At 43.4% G+C, this 22,379-nt stretch overlaps 1 long non-coding RNA gene across 1 annotated transcript; it reads right to left on the bottom strand.

The window, feature by feature from the left end:
• Positions 1-1,774: 1,774 nt before the first annotated feature.
• Positions 1,775-5,017, bottom strand: LOC127331790 (uncharacterized). The gene is made up of 3 exons (XR_007870013.2): positions 4,439-5,017; positions 2,974-3,189; positions 1,775-2,233 (listed from the first exon to the last, which is right to left on the bottom strand). It is a non-coding gene; the product is annotated as an uncharacterized lncRNA (long non-coding RNA).
• Positions 5,018-22,379: the final 17,362 nt, after the last annotated feature.

Raw genomic sequence — 22,379 nt, 5'->3', positions numbered from 1 at the left:
TTCAATAAATCCAGTTCACACATGTGTATTGAACTTGTATGTGTGCTGAGGTCTTTTCTATGACAATGATAATTCTCACATTTCTTTATGCTAATTAGTGCATGGTGTTTTTCTTCCTTCTTCGATCATGCATCCGTATATGTATTTCAATCACACTAAGTTCAATTGTTTCTTGATTACTTGGACTCGGCCCCTATTTTTAACTCACCTCGAACTGTCTTTGTGGCTGTATAGTTTCTCCTGCGAGTTGTCACGATGTGCAGATCTGCATCCCAGCTTAGGAGAGCTTCCACAGTTGGCAGTTGTAGGCTGAATCTTGTGCCAAATTCAGAAGATGCATAGGCTGAATCGATCGATTACACTTGTGAGTTTCATTGCATCTCTCTATCAGGTGAGTAGGTGACACCTTCAATATCGACTTTACACCTGTTCGGTCTACATGGTGTCCCTACTTAGTATTCCTGTGACTTTATGCCTATGATCCATTATTTTGTACATCATAGATTAGCATTGCATCCGTTCAAAGGGACTCTGTTCCAGGATTCACCTCCTGGCGTGCACTGGAGAGGTGAATTCTTACATGATAAGTTCATTGTTTCTTAATAATTTGGACTAGATCTATGTATGCTAAACTGCCACTTCGGGTTGATCCGAACCACCCCATTGTTCGCTAATCTTTGGACATAGGTAATTTAGTGCATGCCTCATGATTATTTGTTCTAAATCAGTCTACCATCATTCCAACGGATAAGAGGCAACTTCTTTTCTTAACTATAATTGGTTTACACGTATAAGCCTGTCCAATGTGCTTGCATCTCCCTTCGATGAACCAGGTTCTGTGGAAATTTTTGTAGGCGCGGACACCCATCCACGAAAGCTCGGGAGGATGGACAGAGCAAGAGGAAGAAAACCTACAACACAATTTTCCAAGAGCGGCGAATTTTGGTGTTGCGAGTTGTGCAGGTGAATGATCTTTCTATGTTGTTTGTGTACGCCGGAGTCTGAAGATTATGTTGATTCCTTTCATTGTTATCCTGTAAATATGACCTAAGTGTCTGTTGCGGCGGAGTTTCTATGCACCTTATGTGGATGGAGCTTCTACTATTGCGCCATGCTCGATTTATGTGTTTGCCGTTTTGATCCGTCTTGCTGTAGACAAAGACTTTTTCTAAAATTAATCAATTTTCGTTTTCAAGTAGATACAAATGCAAGGCCTTATAGCTTTCATTTATTATTATTTAGCATAATGATGTTATTAGTACCATTTATGAGCGTTATTGAAATATATATTTGCCTATTTTCATTGTATACAAGTGTTTTCTAGCTACTCTGTGCTTGATTTTTCTGTTTTATCCTAATTTTACCTGCGGACTTCATTTTGTAAAATTAAAATGAACATACTATCATTTTGCTGCCTGATTTTTTTATCACTATATAAAATATAAATCTTCACGAGTTTCACGGGGTCGTGCGCCAAGGCGCACATCTAAATCTAGTTAGAAGAAGCCAAGCCACCGGTAGCTCCATGGGCCAACAACATACTACTCCCTCCGATTCATATTAATTGACTTCAATATGGATGTATCTAGACTAAAATGTGTCTAGATACATCCATATTAGAGTCAATTAATATGAACCGGAGGGAGTACTATAAAATAAGGCTATCTTATGCTCCTTATCCTATTCACCTCAAAAAAATCTTTAAGCAAAATCACGTTCGATCGAATATTACGATTCATGAGAAAAAATCGCACTTAGCATTCATGGATGTTCGTGTGATACAAGATGCCATTATTATGTGATCTTGATGGCATCTTGATTTCTTAAATAACCAAAAGCATGACACCAAATTTTGTTCTTGCATCATACTAGAAAAATATGCCCGTGCTATGCCACTGAAGCACAATATTGAACATCTCACGGTTTGAAATTTAACATACATATTGGTACAACTATCACATAAAACAAGTCACAAACCCACCTGCGACGCTGAAACACTCCCTATGTGACTACCCATCGACAACATGGCCGAACCACCAAGATGCCCATCTTTATTCCATCGTAGATGTAATGCCATCTTTTGTTTGGCTTCTAACTGATAAACTGTTATCAATCTACTTGCATACTTTTTTTTGAAGTGAAATCCCAGGGAACACCCCTTGCATCCGAAAAAATGAAGAGAGCATCGCCGCCATATACATGAAGGAGACTCCAGCGACAGGGGCAGGAAATCCTGTAATAAAGCGGGTTATGTTGGTTAAAAATTTGCAATGAACATGAACTGCTGGCGAATCAGCCTCAATAGTTCTAGGTAATAAAAAAACTGCAACTTTGCCGGTACGTATACCTAACATACTTACACAGTTTGTATGAGAAAATAATAGACTTATGAGTTCATATGAGAAAACTATGTATGACAGGGATGAATTTAAAAGTAAAATTTGTTAGCAGATCAATCTTGAAATGATTGAGGTCATTCAGATCGCAGAGAAAGCTAGAACATGAATTAATAGGTACTGAGGGGTTCCAAGAAAAACATGTACATGACTCTCCAAAATGTAAATTTTAAAGAGGTGGTGCAGCTTGTTCGGTTTAAGCTGGGGCATGTCCAAGTACATCTGGTGACTGCCCAAGATGCAGTGCAATATGAAACTACTCAAAATGGCTGAATACTTTGGCAGTAGAACTTCCAACAAGCATTGAGCTATGCTGTCAAGCTTTTCAGCAAGGGCAGGAAGACACCAATGCCCTGAAGTCTGTGATTCTGTCAAGAAAATACCAGGGGTAAGGGCACAACTTGTCTCGATCAAAATTTACTTGGTGGCCAACATGTGAGCTTTTGGGATTCCTCACACTAATATGTCAAGTTTTCAGTGCCATGTCTGAGAAAATAAAAGGGCGCAGGAAGTGGACACAGAATCAACATCTTACACCATCTGTGAATTTGTATCAAAAGAAAATGCAGAATCTTACCTTGGTCTGGAGACCTTTAAAGAAGCTACCCGAGACAAATATTACTCAACGGGCGAAAACTACGAGGTGTCTTATGGCTGTCCAACTGCCCTGCTGCATCTGCATTAACTAGCGGATGGAGAGCAGATCCAGAGTCCATACCAAGAATTGTATCTCATGTAACGTTTGAAATGATCTTGTTGATGGGTTCATCTTCCTCCTCAACAGAAGCTATAGCTGAAAAAACAAACAGTACGAGCGGTGTTCAATACAATTTTATGCTCGCAAGTCAATTGCATGCAACGTCTATCATTCAGACAATGGAGGACGCCCGATATGAATGAACAGTCAAAAAATCTGTTATAAAATATTACTCTTAGTTTGAGGGTATATTAACCAAAAAAAAAATCAACCAAAACTGAAAGGTTGGGCGAGGGTGAGTACTCAATCCACCTCATTGCAATTCAAATAACTGTACTCGAATTTGCAACTACATGAATATCTTGGTAGTAGCAACTAAAACAACAAAATTACATGATGTATTGCATCTGAAATGAAGATGGGCTAGGAAACTAAATGTTTGCGAGCGTTCCATACCAATATGGCCTTACTATTGAGGATGGAATGCAGCCAGGGTCACGGACTCTGTGGCCTATGTGGTGGATGCGAGTCTCTGAGGTGGATGTGATAGCCTAATTTTTGCCTCAACTAATATCACTTTTGCATAATATTAGCTCAACGATCACGTTATATCTGTTTAGAAGAAAGGTCCTATTTCAAAATCAAATTGAATACTAATGAGACCAAGTGGACGAATTTAAGATGAATCCAATCACGCAACTCATCCCTCACAAACAAAAGGCAGACTTTAAACCCGAAGCATAAAAAAAGTCTCTAATCCCGAGACCCATCTGATTCTTCCTAAACTACAGAAAGGGTAAATTATGTATCACATTTAGCAGTTTTCTTTTTCAGGCATCAACACAGCTGGGATCTGCAGTGAGATATTAGAACATATCTCGTGTGGTAATTGAGTGAACATACCCAAATGCTTTCACCATGTATCAAGAGGCAAACGCCATTTTTAATTGGTATAAATCCAACTTGAATTTGTAGCTCCGTAAACATCAGGTCGATGTGGTAACTTATAAAAAAAAAATGTGATACATACCATCTGGCTGGAACAAAGATTTGGAGTCCGCACTCGAAACTACACATGAATTGAATCTTCTTTCAGCTATGGTCGGCCAATCGATCTAACCAAAAACAGAACACAAGGGTACTTGCAACTGGATCTACCTACCAGATAACTCACTCTTGCAGCCACTGCTTGCAGCTATGTCAACCGCACAACTAAAGTGACTTTCTTAGTACTGATTCACTATATCAAAGAATTGGATGAAAAACCAAGATGGAAAAAAATCTACGTCATGGTCATTCACAATCCAGACTGCTCGCACAGACAAAATAATTATTCAGGCCTAACCTTTGGGGGAAATCTTGAGATCAGGGATCTTGGATGAGAACTGCAGGCTGGGGGAGCGCTCAGGTACGGAAGCAGATGTGATGCCATATTCGATTCCACCGGGCCTCAGAGGCATGCGAGCCACTGCTTTTCCAGCCGGCGGTGTTGGTTCCAGGCGTGGTGTGGACTCCCTCTCCGCCCACGCGAATCCGCTCACGCCGACTCACAGAACAACGCTGCCACCCGCCGAGATGTTGGGGACGAGGCCACCCACAGGCCCAGGCCACGCAAGCAACCTGTTGCCGTCGGGGACAAGGCCACCCACAGCCCCGCACGCCGCAGAGGCGGCCCGCACAGCCTCCCGCAGCGACGCGCATCGGGCGAGGCCGCCCGCTTGCCCCGAAACCGTCGATAGTTGCAGCCGCTCGCCGCAAGTCGCAACCGCCGGTGCAGCCGCTCTCCGCCTGCCTCAATCGCCGGTGAAGCTGCAAATCCCCAGACGGCAATCGCCAGTGCTGCCGCTCGCCGAAATTCCAGAACCGCCGGCCGCACACGATGCTCTCGGGATATTTTATGATTTGCCACACTTTTCTTGAAAGTGTCTATTATTTGCCACATGACCACCACCTGTCAGTGACACATAAAATGGCAAATGATAGAAGTGTAAAGAAAAGTGTGGCAAAAGCGAACAGAGGTGGGGGAATAACTGTCGACGTAAAAAGTAACAAAAGAAATTACATCACCTGGTGGCCGCATTGGGTGCGACGGAGTCGGTGGGCTCGGCGTGTCAAATCGACCCGGGTGCACAATTACTTATTCTGCACCTAGGGTGTCTAATAAAGTTTCCCTATATATATATATATTGCGTCATGAGTATAGGCATTACAACTAAATATTTTTTTGTTTCCACTCGCTTTTTGCCAAATTTATCAGTTTTGCTTGCCTATTGCGGCCCCTCACCACCTGTCTCCTCCGAAACAAGCTTTCCTAAATCCAAATTTGATTTTCTGCAAACTGATTTTTAGCAGAAAAATCAGTTAAACTGATTTTCCTAATAGCAAGTCCTAAACCTGTTTTCTAAAATCTGTCTACATTCTTAGATATCCAAACAACAACCAAATGCTAGAACATGCACAAATTTTTCTGGATATGAGGACTCCCAGTAATTCTTGGTCGCAGAAGTGTTGATGATGCAAACAAAACAAAAATTATCTTACGTTGTTGTTGAAAGGACACGGATGTCGCCTAGAGGGGGGGGGGGTGAATAGGCGATTTAAAACTTTTACGAGATGGGCTTAACAAATGCGGAATAAAACTAGCGTTTACTTTGTCAAGCCCAAAGCCTATATACTATTGTTCACCTATGTGCACCAACAACTTATGCTAAGCAATACAAGCAAGTATGTGATAACAAGATATATATAACTTCAAGCACGATGGCTATCACAAGGTAAAGTGCATAAGTAAAGAGCTCGGGTATAGAGATAACCGAGGCACGCGGGAGACGATGATTTATCCCGGAGTTCACACTCTTGCGAGTGCTAATCTCCGGTGGAGAGGTGCGGTTGCTTAGTGCTCCCGAATGCCACAAGAGGCTCACCTTGAGGTGTGGTTGCTCGATGCACACCAACGCCACAAAGGCCTCACCCCAAGATGCGGTACTCACACCACACACCGAACGCCACGAAGGCGCCTCACCTAAATCTCCGGTGACCCTCGCCACAAAGGCCTAGGTCACGGTTCCACCAAGGGATTTCCTTCGAGGCGGAAACCGGGCCTTACACAAAGGTTGGGGCACACATCCACAACTTAATTGGAGGCTCCCAACAAATCACCACAAAGGTCTAGAATCCGTCTAGGGTTCCAAGAACCCAAGAGTAACAACCTTCTTGCTTTCACCACCACGAATCACGTGGAGAACTCAAACCGATGCACCAAATGCAATGGCAAGAACACCACAAAGATGCTCAAGTCCTTCTCTCTCAAATTCCAACAAAGCTACAAAAGCTATTGGGGGAATAAGAGAGGAAGAACAAAGAGGAGAACACAAAATTCTCCAAGATCTAGATCCCAAAGATTCACTCACAAAGAGATGATTTGGTTTGGTCAAAGTGTGGATCTAGATCCCCTCAATCTTTCTCTCAAAAAGATGCAAGAATCATTGGTTGGGAAAAGAGAGATCAAGCTCACAAAAAGTCAACAACAATGGTGGTGAGCTTGAGAGAGAGAGAGAGGAGGAAGAAGAAGGAGCAAGCAATTCTGAAACCAAGAGAGAAAGGAGGCTTAAAAAGGATGCCCCATTTTTTCTGCCCGTTGGAGACTTGCTGCGCGCGGGGGAGAAGGGTCCGGTAGTACCGGCCAGGTTGGGCCGGTACTACCGGCCATGGTCGATCTGGCGCGGCAAGAGAGAGCGGGCCACGTGGCCAAGGCGAGAGAGGAGGCGCGGGCCGGGAGAGGGAGGCCGGAGCCTCCGGCCATGGTACCGGCCGAGGTACCGCCGACCCTCCCCACGGCCACTGGAACAATGCTGCGAGGCTTGGCGCCTAAGCGGTGCATGGCGGTACCTCGGGCGTACTACCGCTCGTGCACGGGCGGTACTACCGCTCGTGCTCGGGCGGTACTACCGCTCAGCCCAAACTCCTCTTTTTGGGCAAACTTAGAAAAAGCATAACTTGAGTATCCGGACTCCGATTTTGATGATCTTGGACTCGTTTTGAAGCTAGTAACAAGCTCTACAAGATCATGCAGAGAACCATCATAGTCCAGAAAAAGAGTATAGAAACAAATGATGAAAGGTTTGACCTATCTAAGAAAGACATACCGGTAAAACCTCCAACCTCGAAAATGCAACAAGTTGCCCAAGCAAAAACCATTCTTGATGAACTAGAGCTTGTCATGAGAATACGCACAAGCTCTAAAACATCACATGGATAAGATCCAAATAACAACCAAGAAAGATGATGCAAGGATGCAAAGGTTTGAGCTCTCTCCAAACGATATGATCGAGTTACTCACTCGAGAGCCCTCTTGATAGTACGGCAACTAAACTATAAACCGGTCTCCAACTACACCATGAGACCGGTGAGAAAGAAACCCTATCAAGAGCAAAACTTAACCTTGCGCATTCCACTTGAGCTTGATGATGACGGTCTTGACCGCAACAAGATGGAACGCCTTTCTTGATTGTGCTTGTTTGACGAAGTCTTGTGGATTGCTCCCCCATAATCCACCATGGGAGAGCTTCTTCTTCAGTGCATCTTCACATATCCATGATCACCATATGGATGGCAAGACTCAAGCAAAGGATCTCTTCGAGATGGCTCATCTTGAACTTGCACTACATTATGTTGATGTCTTGAAGTAACTTGAGGGCTCACTTCATCTTAATCTTCAAGACATACTTGACACTTGATATCCTTCATCAATTTCTTCTTATTGCAACCTTGAAGCCAACAAATGGTTCAAGCATTGCCTATGGACAACACCTACAAATATAACTCAATGCAAACATTAGTCCATAGGGATTGTCATTAATTACCAAAACCACACATGGGGGCTCCATGCACTTTCAATCTCCCCCATTTTGGTAATTGATGACAATCTCTTTGAGAGGGTTTATATAAGGAATTTAAGTAACAAATAAGTTGAATATATAGAGCAAACTCCCCCATAATATATGCATGTGTGAATGATCTTGACTTTCATTGCATATATTGGCATTCAAAGCCAAGTGGAGTTTCCTCTAAATAATCAACTATGCAAAGCAACAAGATGCAATGCAATAAAGGCACATGCTTAAGCACAAAGCAAAGACATAACCAAATTCCCTTAAACCCTCCAAACTTCTCCCCCATTGGCACCAATTGCCGAAATGGGTGAAAAATTTAGAAGGCCAATATAGTGAGAGTTCCTCCATAGCGTGTGCATTTCTCATAATTTGAGTGGAATCAAATGCACATATCCAATGACGAATATTCGGAAGGAATCACACTATAGATAGGATCAAAGATTTCAAAAAGATAACAAAGTCAAGAAGCTTCAACAAATGAAGCAAGCAACCAAATGAACCACAAGGAAGATACCAAAAGAAAGATAGATATTATGATAAGATTAAGAAGATTGCTCTAAATAATATGAGGAAGCTCCCCAAGGTTTGTGCATAAAACTAGATAATTTGCATTGGAGTATAAAGTGCACAAACATGGAATCATCACTCCCATAATATCATTCAAAAACAAAAGATACCAAGTGAATCAAACTCTAATGATCACCACAAGATAGTGTTCTAAATCAAATGAGGAAGCTCCCCAAGGTACATGCATAAAATAAAATGTTACATTTGAATACAATATGCATAACATGGAATCCTCACTTCCTCATTTAAAACACAAACATTTGTAATAGACCATAGATAGAAAAGTAAGCTAAACACTTGCAATCAAACAAATAGTTGAGCAACAAGTAAGAGGCACCATAATAAAAAGGCTCAACCAAGAGGATATGTGAAAGGCATGATAAAGCATATTATAAGACTATTACAAGGATGAGCAAAAAGCATCATCATAGTCTTCAATGAATTATATTGCTTAGCATGACCAATCAACACTCAATAAATAAATAAGATATCAAAAGGAGATGTATCATCTCTTATGTGTATAAGTTTCTCTAAGTGGGCAATATCACAAAGATATTTATCCACAAAGAAACATGCACACATAAAATAGATATGCAAGAAAAATAGTATGATATCCAAGGCAAAGTCATGCAATATACCAATAAGAATTTTTGCTTAATAGCATGGCCAAAGGCTCAATTTTATCTTATTGTACATTCATGAACTTCAACCACAAATAACTAAAATACATCACAAATATCAACAAGGGATAGAAGATAGTTGGGATGCATTTGAGAAAGGCAACAAGTATCACAAACGGGGATACCAAAAGAAGTAACTAAATTTGCACTTTCATCTATATTGCACATGTGAGAGCCTTGAGGAATTGATATGCAACAAAATTGCTAGATAGGCATAGTTGGGATGGATGAATCATGAGCATGATTTAAAATACTTCCCAACAAATGCACTCATCTCAAATTACTCACATTCACAATAAAGAGGTTTCATTAAGACTTTTGCAAGAAGCACAACATTTGCAAATCAAGAGATTCATGCCAAGATGCAACCATAAGGTTGGATACAAGAAAAGTATGCATGAGAAGATACTTGTTACCAAGATAGCATTGGTGTGGATGTAGTAGATATGTGTTCGTTGATCATCCTAGCTTGCCTCACGTTACCATTGAGTCACCACTTCTTTCCAAGAGTGAGACAAGCATTCAATGCATATCCATTGTACCTAACACAAAGGTAAGTACAAAATGGTCCCCAAACTAGTTGGGTCCGAAGTAGTTAGACACACTACAACATATAGGACAAACTCCACAATTCTATGTGCATATAGATATGAAATTGAATTTCATGCACATCTTAGCCAAAATAGGATTTGATGGAGTTTACCCTATATATTGGATCAAAGGAAGTAACACATGCCATAAGATATACATATATTGAATATGCATGCACAAAACTTTCAAGAACCAAAGGAAGATACAATTTGGACAAAACACCAAATAAATTAAGAAACAATGGTTGCCCAAATTATATCAAAGAATCAAATCAACAAAAGATTGACTCCACATACTTATCTCATTATAAGAAGCTAATTAAACCTAAACTCAAGGAATGAGATAACCAACTCCCAAGAGAGCAAGGTTCCAACAAATAAACCAAACCCTCGAAACTTTTTATGATGGCACAAAGTACCAAAAAGAAAATTTATGTCTCCCAAAACCAAATTTTTGATAATGATCAAGAGAAGTTTAAACATTATAACAAATATAGGAGAGCTCCCCCAAGACTAGTGCATTATCTAGGATTTAGAATATGGATACAAAATGCACAAAACTAGGATCATCACGCTACCTATATCTACTAAAAAATGCTAAGAAAGTTTGAATAGACAAATTAGATCCATAAGATGCAAGGAAGACACATGGGAGTCAAAGCACAACAAATTCATGGCAATAAATAAGGCAATTTAAACACAAGAGCCAATGTAAATATGATCAATAAAAATCGACCTCATAAAGATTACCAATTGTCCTAGGACAAGAGGTATTAGGAAATATTTCCCGGTGGTAGTTTGTAAGTATACATAAGATCATATTTACAACGAACAAAGCATATGGTAAAAGATAAGAGTTAACCATCATGCAAAGAAAGTTTCTTGATAGCTTCATTTAGTCATACCAACATGCAAGGCAATTAATAGTATTCATACCAACATGCAAAGCAATTAATAGTATTCATACAAACATGCAAAGCAATTAATAGTATGACTTGAAGCACATGGTTTTCCAAAAATGTATTGAGGGACACGTTGTGGAAGGCCATGCCAAGAAAAACTTTCACAAAAAAGATCCACAAAGATATTAGCAATGAAGCTATTTAAGCAAATTGGAGTTTGTTTGAGCAAACATGCCACATAGGAGAGAGATAATTTACAATATCAATTCTATGTGACACAACCTCAAATGTTCACATTTTCTAGGCTTGTAATATGCACAAAGCTTATTACTCCCCCATAATATGATAAAGAATTTATTTTCACAAGAGGCAAATAAGATCCAACTAGAGATATTAATGGACATTAGAATTTTAATTTCTCATGAAGATGACATACCACATAGATACTAGATAATCTTGCAATATCAATTCTAAGTGATATTCCTCATGTACACACATTGTTAGGATCATGAAATTCCCAAAGGAATATCACTCCCCCAAAATGGGATAGTCCATTAATCGCTCATAAGAGCCATATAAGATACAACAAGATGCAAAGAGGCTCCAACACAAACACAAATACATGGTGTGCAACCCAACATGCATAGACTTGATTTCTCAAGAAAAGCAAGTAGGAAGCACAACATATACAAACACATGTTAGGAACAAAACTAACACATGCAAAGGGGCAAGTAACTTTCAATATATATAAGAGTTGAGCACATGTTACTGCAAGGAGGAACATTGGATATATGATAGAAACAAGATAACCAAAAGACTTGGCTTGATATAATATAAATGATGAAGATCCCTTAATTCTTCATGATGTAGCCAAGTCTCCAATGCCCTCCAACAAGCACCTATTGATCAAGTTTTGGATTGTTGGTCCCCAACTAAGTTGGGTCCTAAGAGGTTAGTCACAATAGGCTTGGGAACCCAAATGGTTCTTTTCTTGACACCACTTTGAGCACCAACATATTTGGCAAACACATTGCCACCCTCATCCTTACGAAGAGAATAAACATCATCAAAGGTGATAGAGTTGGATGAGGTACCGATAGTGCAAAAGGAGGAGATGTGGCCCTTCTCATGGCATATGTAGCAAGTTCTTTTCTTCTCCTTCTTCTCACTAGATTTCTCCACAATGGGAGCATTGGCTTGCTTCTTCTTGGGAAGTGGCATTTCTTCAACTTGAGGTTGAATGTGAGTTTGAGCTTGAGGCCGCTTCCCTTTTTGCTTCTTCTTCAAAGGGCAAGATCTAACATGATGCCCTTCAATTTTGCACTTGAAGCAAACAATCTTGGCCGGGTCTTTGACTTGTAATTGGCCCTTCTTAATCTTGTTGATGTTGGACTTGTTCTTGTTGTTGGAGTTGAATCCAAGTCCACTCTTGTCATTGGGAGATTGTTGCACACTCAACATCTTGTCAAGTTTGCATTTCCCTTCATGACCCTTTACCAAGTCGTTCTTCAAAGAAGAGACTTGGGCCTTGAGCTCTTTGATTTCCTCTACATGGTTAGTAACAACACAAGTACTAGAGAAAGTAGAACCTTCATTGTTAGAGCAACAAGGCAAGGAAGATAATTCATCACAAGATTTAGCAATATTATGAGTGGATGAATTACAAGGACTAGCACATGGCAATATAACATTTTGAGTATTAGTGCTAGTATCCTCATGAGGCTCACAAGGTGTTGCCTTAGATATTATAGCCTCATGAGCTAACTTTAGCCTATCATGAGAGGCTAGAAGATCCTCATGGGAGCTAGAAAGCTTTCCATGATTCTCTTCCAATTTCCCATAATTTCTAGTTAGCAATTCAAGTTGAGCCCTTAGCTCAACATTCTCCTTCAAGATAGATGCTTCACAAAAAGTAGAGTTAGTAGCACAAGCATCATCACAAGACATATCAAGAAGAGAGGGTAACATAGCATGCTCTTTTAAATAGGAAGCTTGAAGTTGCTCATGGGACTTGGTGAGGATAGAGTGTTCGCTCTCCAAGACCTTGTGGGCCTTGTCTAGATCATCTAGATCCTTAACAAGTTTATCATGACCAACACCAACTTTGCGATTTTCCTTTTTAAGCATTTTTACTTGAGCTTTAGCATGGTCTCTTTCCTTAGTGAGTTTAGAAACTATTTCATTTTGAGACACTTCAAGGGTTTCAAGTTGCTCTTCAAGAGAGGCTATGGTCTCTTGTTCTTCTTCAAGGTCATTCTTTAGGGATGCTACATCATTGGCATACTCTCGTTCAAGAGCACCCTTTTTATCAATGGTGTTCTCATGCATCCAAATAAGTTTTTGGCTCTCAATAGCGGTAGTCAAGATTTCAAAGAAGTGAGTGCTAGCAATTTTATCTTTGCAAATAACCTTGAATACGCTCTCACCCTTATCGCGTAGAGAGACAACCCAATCCTCTTCTTCATATTCATCCTCATCCTTATCACCACGAGACATATTAGGTTCCATGGTAGGAGGTACCGTGGAACCCTTGGCCATAAGGCATATATGAGGACCGTGAGATAAAGATGAGGAGTTACTTGAGGCTCCTTTCAAGATCTTGTCTAGACCAATAGAATCTTTGGTTTCCTCTACAATGTTAGTCACACAACAACTAGAGGAAATAGAAGCATTTTTATAATGGCCACAAGACAAAGCAAGCATATCATCATTAGATTTATTCAAGCAACTTACACATGATATGCAAGGACTATCAACACAAGCATGTAAATCATTTCTAGTGCTAGATGTGTTTAAGTCCAAAGATGAACCATTGCAATGAGATAGAGATGAAGAATCATCAATAGTAAGCTCAATATCAACATTGCAATTTTCATCACCACTCACCATATCATTACCTTGTGTCTTACCACACTTTGGTGAAGTGGATGAAGATGAGAACTCATCACGGCCGGAAGTGGAAGCAATACAATCATCCTCAATAATATTGGACACATCATATTTGTCTTGAAGCTTTGTCCATAATTCATGAGCGCTCCCAAAAGGCATGATTGAAGAAGTAACTACATTGCTCACAACAATGGAAAACACATGAGAAGCAAGAGCATCGAGACAAGAGTTTTTCTTCTCCTCATAAGATAAATTTTGGGGATCCTTAGGAGAAGAAAAACCCATGTCAAGAAATCGCTCCATGTTCGGGGAAATACCCCGCAAAATATTAAGCACATAAATTTTCCATAGATCATAGTTTGTGCCATCAAATATAAACAAGTTATTGTGATCTAATCCCCTAACCGACATCTTTACTCTCAAGGCGGTGAAGCCTAAGAATGAGAGACCTTGCTCTGATACCAATTGAAAGGACACGGATGTCGCCTAGAGGGGGGGGGGTGAATAGGCGATTTAAAACTTTTACGAGATGGGCTTAACAAATGCGGAATAAAACTAGCGTTTACTTTGTCAAGCCCAAAGCCTATATACTATTGTTCACCTATGTGCACCAACAACTTATGCTAAGCAATACAAGCAAGTATGTGATAACAAGATATATATAACTTCAAGCACGATGGCTATCACAAGGTAAAGTGCATAAGTAAAGAGCTCGGGTATAGAGATAACCGAGGCACGCGGGAGACGATGATTTATCCCGGAGTTCACACTCTTGCGAGTGCTAATCTCCGGTGGAGAGGTGCGGTTGCTTAGTGCTCCCGAATGCCACAAGAGGCTCACCTTGAGGTGTGGTTGCTCGATGCACACCAACGCCACAAAGGCCTCACCCCAAGATGCGGTACTCACACCACACACCGAACGCCACGAAGGCGCCTCACCTAAATCTCCGGTGACCCTCGCCACAAAGGCCTAGGTCACGGTTCCACCAAGGGATTTCCTTCGAGGCGGAAACCGGGCCTTACACAAAGGTTGGGGCACACATCCACAACTTAATTGGAGGCTCCCAACAAATCACCACAAAGGTCTAGAATCCGTCTAGGGTTCCAAGAACCCAAGAGTAACAACCTTCTTGCTTTCACCACCACGAATCACGTGGAGAACTCAAACCGATGCACCAAATGCAATGGCAAGAACACCACAAAGATGCTCAAGTCCTTCTCTCTCAAATTCCAACAAAGCTACAAAAGCTATTGGGGGAATAAGAGAGGAAGAACAAAGAGGAGAACACAAAATTCTCCAAGATCTAGATCCCAAAGATTCACTCACAAAGAGATGATTTGGTTTGGTCAAAGTGTGGATCTAGATCCCCTCAATCTTTCTCTCAAAAAGATGCAAGAATCATTGGTTGGGGAAAGAGAGATCAAGCTCACAAAAAGTCAACAACAATGGTGGTGAGCTTGAGAGAGAGAGAGAGGAGGAAGAAGAAGGAGCAAGCAATTCTGAAACCAAGAGAGAAAGGAGGCTTAAAAAGGATGCCCCATTTTTTCTGCCCGTTGGAGACTTGCTGCGCGCGGGGGAGAAGGGTCCGGTAGTACCGGCCAGGTTGGGCCGGTACTACCGGCCATGGTCGATCTGGCGCGGCAAGAGAGAGCGGGCCACGTGGCCAAGGCGAGAGAGGAGGCGCGGGCCGGGAGAGGGAGGCCGGAGCCTCCGGCCATGGTACCGGCCGAGGTACCGCCGAACCTCCCCACAGCCCTGGAACAATACTGCGAGGCTTGGCGCCTAAGCGGTACCGCGGGCGGTACCTCGTGCGGTACTACCGCTCGTGCACGGGCGGTACTACCGCTCGTGCTCGGGCGGTACTACCGCTCAGCCCAAACTCCTCTTTTTGGGCAAACTTAGAAAAAGCATAACTTGAGTATCCGGACTCCGATTTTGATGATCTTGGACTCGTTTTGAAGCTAGTAACAAGCTCTACAAGATCATGCAGAGAACCATCATAGTCCAGAAAAAGAGTATAGAAACAAATGATGAAAGGTTTGACCTATCTAAGAAAGACATACCGGTAAAACCTCCAACCTCGAAAATGCAACAAGTTGCCCAAGCAAAAACCATTCTTGATGAACTAGAGCTTGTCATGAGAATACGCACAAGCTCTAAAACATCACATGGATAAGATCCAAATAACAACCAAGAAAGATGATGCAAGGATGCAAAGGTTTGAGCTCTCTCCAAACGATATGATCGAGTTACTCACTCGAGAGCCCTCTTGATAGTACGGCAACTAAACTATAAACCGGTCTCCAACTACACCATGAGACCGGTGAGAAAGAAACCCTATCAAGAGCAAAACTTAACCTTGCGCATTCCACTTGAGCTTGATGATGACGGTCTTGACCGCAACAAGATGGAACGCCTTTCTTGATTGTGCTTGTTTGACGAAGTCTTGTGGATTGCTCCCCCATAATCCACCATGGGAGAGCTTCTTCTTCAGTGCATCTTCACATATCCATGATCACCATATGGATGGCAAGACTCAAGCAAAGGATCTCTTCGAGATGGCTCATCTTGAACTTGCACTACATTATGTTGATGTCTTGAAGTAACTTGAGGGCTCACTTCATCTTCATCTTCAAGACATACTTGACACTTGATATCCTTCATCAATTTCTTCTTATTGCAACCTTGAAGCCAACAAATGGTTCAAGCATTGCCTATGGACAACACCTACAAATATAACTCAATGCAAACATTAGTCCATAGGGATTGTCATTAATTACCAAAACCACACATGGGGGCTCCATGCACTTTCAGTTGTGCATTAGTGTTGATATTGCTTTTTCTGATAATGTCATTGGCACTGCGGGCTAGGCTTACCGTTTCTAGGCCATTCTCATTTGAGATTCTGAAACACGATGGTTTAGTAAAGCAACTAATAGATTAGTGCACTATGCAAACAATACTATATATCATTTTTTAAAATGCTTATGGTTTAATTCTTAAAACATAGCGCGTAGACCAAGGTGAAGCTAGTGTCGACTACTTTTGTCTTTCGGCACTCAAATCTTCAGGCATGCTGCAATTTTACCATGATTGATCCAAACTGAAATGTTCTTCTATAGATTTTGTTAGGTTGAAGGCTTAAGATTGTGTTAGGTTGAAGGCTTAAGATTGATTTGTGTTAGGTTGAAGTATGGATATTGGATGGAGAATTCATATTGCTTTTTCTTGCTTTCAGTCACTTTACTTTCGAATTGAATCCTAAAAGACATGCTTAACAAGTAACGACTGGATATATGAAGATCTCAGTAACATAACATGGTGAGTCAGTGATTCATAAGAGAAAGCTAGAAAGACGTTAACCTGTGTACTGATGAACTCGTGAAAACTAAAAAAAACTGCGCCTCTGCATTGTGTGCTCTTTAAAATTGATGTCTCCATTTTCCCTTGAAATAGAATAAAATTGTCAATTATTCTTGCAGTTTGAGGATGGAGTGTTGCATCTACGGTAACCGCTGGAGAGGGTTGGGATATGCTGCAGGAAAGGATACCTTCACCACACAAACGATGGCGGGCTATGGATGGAACTTCAGCACGACGAAGGGGAGGAGCCTCGATGGTGGGGATGCGCAAATTAAGGAGCACGTCGGACACCGGTTAGCGACGATTTAATGGTATCAGGTGGTGGCGCGAACGGTGAATCTGGACGAGGTGCAGTGCCATAGGATCCGGACGTGCGGCAGTGAGTGGAGGTGCACCAGGCGACGAGCGAACCGCACAGGGCGGCGACGCTTGGACTGCACATGGAGGCGGCACACGGGAAGCTGCGAGAGAGGAACTCAAGGCAGGGGCGCACGGGTGGTTGTATGCGGAATTGCGGTCTTGCGGACGATTCAGGATACAAATCGTTTGGCTTTAGATGTGCAAACATGAGATCCGATGCTGCCTTTTTTGGTTATGAAAAAAATTTGAAAAGATTTGTGATTTTTTCCCAAGGCTGACATCATTATTTCCATACCAGGACGGGTGTTTCCTTCATTGTGGCGGTTGGATTGATACACAATAAATATGATTCAATTTTTTTTGAACGAGGTGAAGTGGGAAGGATCCCATCTTCGATTGACGATTTTAAGGTGATCGACGTTTGAGATTTGTTCAATGTTTGATGCCAAAGTGGTATACCATCTCCAACTCCAATATAATAGTAAAGACTTACTGAACCACTACTGCGAGAGAAAAGTTTAACTCTCTTTTGCGGATAAAGTGCCGCGAGGAAGTTTACAGTTACCCAGATCGCCTGCTGCGAGATCTCTGCCAGTCGCACACGGAGGACATCAGAAAATGCCTGAAAACTTTTGTTTCTGTAGATACTTCTGACTAGGGCGAAAGTGACAGTATTCAGCCGACCATCAACATCCATGTCATGTGAGTGTACTGCCTCCAATATTTTTACCGCTAGTTTCCTTTCAGCTTTGGGGTTGGTCGAGTGATGCTTGCGTGATTACTGGTTGGACTCCTAAATGTGCTTTGAGAGAGGTCGTGCAAGACCATGTGAAAAGATGATTGCAAGATACTGTGTCTGCCAAGATTGTAGGTCAACGTATCGCCACTCATTTGCAATCATGTGAAAGCGCCCCACAGTAAAAAAATAAGAGAGAGAGAGAGAGCTGATAATCCGCAATCATGAGATTAGCTTAGACGGAACATCAAGTATGTCTCTTGATTTAACACAACAGCACAGATATTTAGCATGACTGCATCGAGCGGCTCTTGCAGATAGGAAAATACTGGATCGTCATCGGCGTCTTCAGATGAGAATAATGATATGACACATGGTGGCGCTCATTAGTCCTGCCCACACTACTGCAAAGAATACACACATGACACAAGAATTTTTTTTTTCTTCTATAATACACCCTGTAAGGTGTATCACATATCGTAGAAGAGGTGCCGAGAGTGGACTAATGGAACCGGGCGGTATATGATCCTGCGCGAAATCAGCTTTTGATTGGTCCATTTATTTTGCATGGGGTCCACTTACGGAATGGGTGCTTTCCATATACAGGTACAAAATGAAACCGGGTACAAAACGAGAGTATATACGCGTGTGGGGCAATCTGTCCTCTCCCCCGCCCCATCGTTCCCGATCCCATCTCAAGATCATCACCGCCGCGCTCGGCTGATCCCCGAGCTCGCCTGGAGGCCATGTCGAGGCCGCCCCGTCGACGACGCCACGTCGGCGCTGCCCTCGTCTCCGACGCTGCCCCGCCCGCACCGGCTCAGGCGCGTCGACAACGCCGCTCATCAAGGCGCCCTCGCCGCCAACCTCCACCACGCGGGCCTGTCCATGGCCGCACCACCTGACGCAGTGCGCCGCGACGGCGCCGACCTCGCCGTCTGCCCGCCGACGGCCTCCACGCCTCCGCCATCGGCCTCTCCTCGCCCGAGCGCCACGCCGCTCGTCGCCACGGCTGCGCTTGCGCCCGGGGGCCACTTGAGCGGCGCACAGGGCTGGGTCGCGCGAGCGACCGACGACGAGCCCCAACGGCGGGCCGCCGTTGGGCGGTGAAGCGGCACCGGACCATTGCCGGCGGTTCCCGACCCCGCCCACGTGGAAGCACCGACGCCAGGGCCGGCACGTCATCGTCGCCGCGCCGTTCGCGAGCACGCACGCGTGCGTCCGCCACGACCGCGCTCTTACTGCCGAGCACGCCACGTACGTGTCCGCCACGCCGCCCGCCGCGAGGCTTCCACCACGTGGCCACGTCGCCACCCGGCGCGCCCGCCACGTCCGCCGCGGCCGTTGGAGGAAGCAGCACGGTCGCGCCGCGGGACGCCGCCGCGTGTGCCGCGCAGCCGCACCGAGCCCCGCCCGAGCGCGTCCGACGGCCATCACCGAGTGGACCGAGCTGCCGTGCACGCGATTAACGAGGGCGAGGCGGCGCTAAGCACGAAATTTCCGTGTCGTTGTTGTATGTCGCAGGGCCCTCGAGCTACGAGGGTAGGCGAGCAAGAGGCCGGTGGCTGGAGGGAGAGCTCGATGGAGGGCTCGCCGCCGCCAGGAGATGGGGGATTTTGGAATCAGGGGAGAGAGAGAGAGGCGTGGAGAACGGGTGGGCTCGATCTCCTGGTCAAACAGGGGAAAAACGCTTTTCTCTCTCGTTGGTATGGGCCCACCCTATGTATTGTGTATGTATCTCCTTTGTACTCAATAAAATGCTCAGATGTTGTTTGGGGACCACTGCACACGTGGGCGAATGATAGGCCGATTTCTGCCAGGAGCATATAGCGCCCGGTTCATTCTCGACTTTCCCTGCCAAACAACATGTTTACAACGACAACAAGCAGCTTAGATTGCTGTCAACAGGAGGTGGCAGTTCCTCGACCCTAAGCCTGATCTCCTTCTAGCAACCAGAGGCGGGAATGTGAAAGTTTCCCACGGAAGTTGGCCGCCTTCTTCCGGATCATATGCGTGTTTGTCCTTGCAGTTGGCCTCTCCACATTGAGAACCACGTTGTTCCGGTGCTTCTAAAGACACCATAACATGAGAGTGATCGCGGTCCAAAGATCGCGCCTCTCTTTCCTCGGCATCGGCCAGATCATCCATTAGTGCCTTGGGACCCCACTCCGGGCTTGCCACAGTGCACAAGAATTTATGCTCAAACCTCGCGGGCTACCATGCACCCTATAGTTTTTTTTAGATGAGAGAGCATAGTCCCAGCCTCTACATCAATAGATGCACATGACTTTGCTTTATTAAACCTAAGTATGAGTTCACCCCATAGCTAGTCCACGCCTTCCTCCTTGGTGGTCGCGACGAAGAAAGCCGCCTTGTATGCCGAGAGCAAAGAATAGCGCCCATTCTTCTCCCACCTCCAAATCATCTCGTCTCCCCTTGTTGGGTCAAGGTGTACGTCAGCAACCCTTCGAAAAACTCCTGCAACACATCCGTACTGAGATTCACACGCAGGAGATATATTTGAATCTCAATAAAAAAAATTGAATGCGACTAAGTGTATGCAAATGTCAGCAATTATTTTAATCCCTGGCAAGTGGGGCCCTGCCCTGACATTTCGACCACTCAATAAGAGGCGGCTCATTAAACTATGTTTCTGACAAACAGCTCAAAATAATAATTCGAGAACAGTAAGAATATTCATTGCTTGCAGTTGAAGATTCTGGGCGGAAAGAAACGCCAGATAGAAACCCCAAAACAGATTAATCACCATCAGTTCGTTAAAAAGCTACAGCCCCTCGCTTCTCCAAACGGTGTGGTCCTTGACGTACGCGGAATAGGCCCAAACTGAAAGGACCCCTGCTCCAACTGGCCACTTGTACGTAGCGGGTATAACTGCAGGGAAAATAGATGTATTATTACACTTGTCATTTTTCTACTAGAAAATAAAGTTTTTATACTGATGCCTCGCACCTAATCCTCTCTGCGGTTGAGTGGCACCTACTCTCTGCCTAAACCTCCCCAGCCGGATCACGCAATGCCAAGGAGCAAGTCTCGGGAAACGTATAGATACTTTACACTCCATGCTGTGTTTTTAAAGATCCGTCTGAACTTTATACACACTGTCATTACTCATTACCAGTGACATTGGCATAAGGCTCTCTCATAGTGGGGAGTAACTTAGACTAGTAATATATGTCATGTTACTAGTCTAGGTTACTACCTTCATAGTGGGTAGCAACTTATATGTGGTATCATGCATTGTGTCATTTATTATGTTGTAGACTCATTTTGCCTTGGAATGTGTGATGTTATGGTAACATAGCTAGTTACCACCTCACTCTCTTTCTTCATTTATTCGCATGCCATGTCACCAAAATGCATTGAAATGTGTGATGTTACTAGCTATGTTACTCCCGCTATGAGCAGTCTAACATGGATAAATTTGTGCTAATACGGCATCATCATGGATTCATGGACAGGATTGGGGCGTGCGGCGGCCAAATTTATTGAGCCGTACTGTACCGCGCCAATTTATTCGGCCGCGTACGTGTAGAGCAAAGCTGTCAGCGCTACGAAACTGTTTGCATCCCACCTACCAGATACGAGTACGATACGAGCCTTGATGGCGATTTCGAGCCCAAAAGAGAAAGAAAACTGAACTGATCTATCTCTCGCGTATATATATCTGTGAGAGTTGTGTGAAACTGTGACCTGTGAATGGTACGTTTCGAACAAACTATATATACTGGATCATCTAGGAATCAAATTTGTATGGCGCACCACACGTCTCCGTGATTAGACTACCTAACCCTAGGAAAGGTTTTCGTGTAAACCTTCTTTCCATGTATGGAGCCCAGGGCACAAAACCAGGCTAGCCGTAAAGCATCGGCCATGCTTGTTATTTTTCCAAGAAAAAGTATGCATATTTGATTATTTGTAATTATATCACGCCTGATTTGCTAACCGTTGCTCTTTTTCAAACAGAGTTGCAAATAATTCCGGATTAGCCATTTTGTTTTAGGGGTGAAAGGGAGCGAAAAGTGATATGGAAATGAAAAAATAACAGAATTAGCGGAGCAGCGTTTTCCGACCAAATAGAATATGGAACTCTCATTTTATGGTTTGATGTGCCTGATCCAACCCATCAATCCCACTATGTGGCATTGCCAAGCCAAACCATCAAAGAGGCTCATCCCAAAGGAGAAGCCACATAATCCCTTTGTTAGCTCGAGGATGCTCCCACGGCTTTACCCTTTTCCCCATTACCCGGTATATTGAGTTTAGTCAACGTTTGGGTTAGGGACGA

Source organism: Lolium perenne, chromosome 2, assembly GCF_019359855.2.
Source record: "Lolium perenne isolate Kyuss_39 chromosome 2, Kyuss_2.0, whole genome shotgun sequence".
NCBI classification, from domain to species: Eukaryota; Viridiplantae; Streptophyta; class Magnoliopsida; order Poales; family Poaceae; genus Lolium; species Lolium perenne.
Note: the sequence above shows the minus strand (reverse complement) of the source record. Positions and strands in the feature narration are given on the sequence as shown.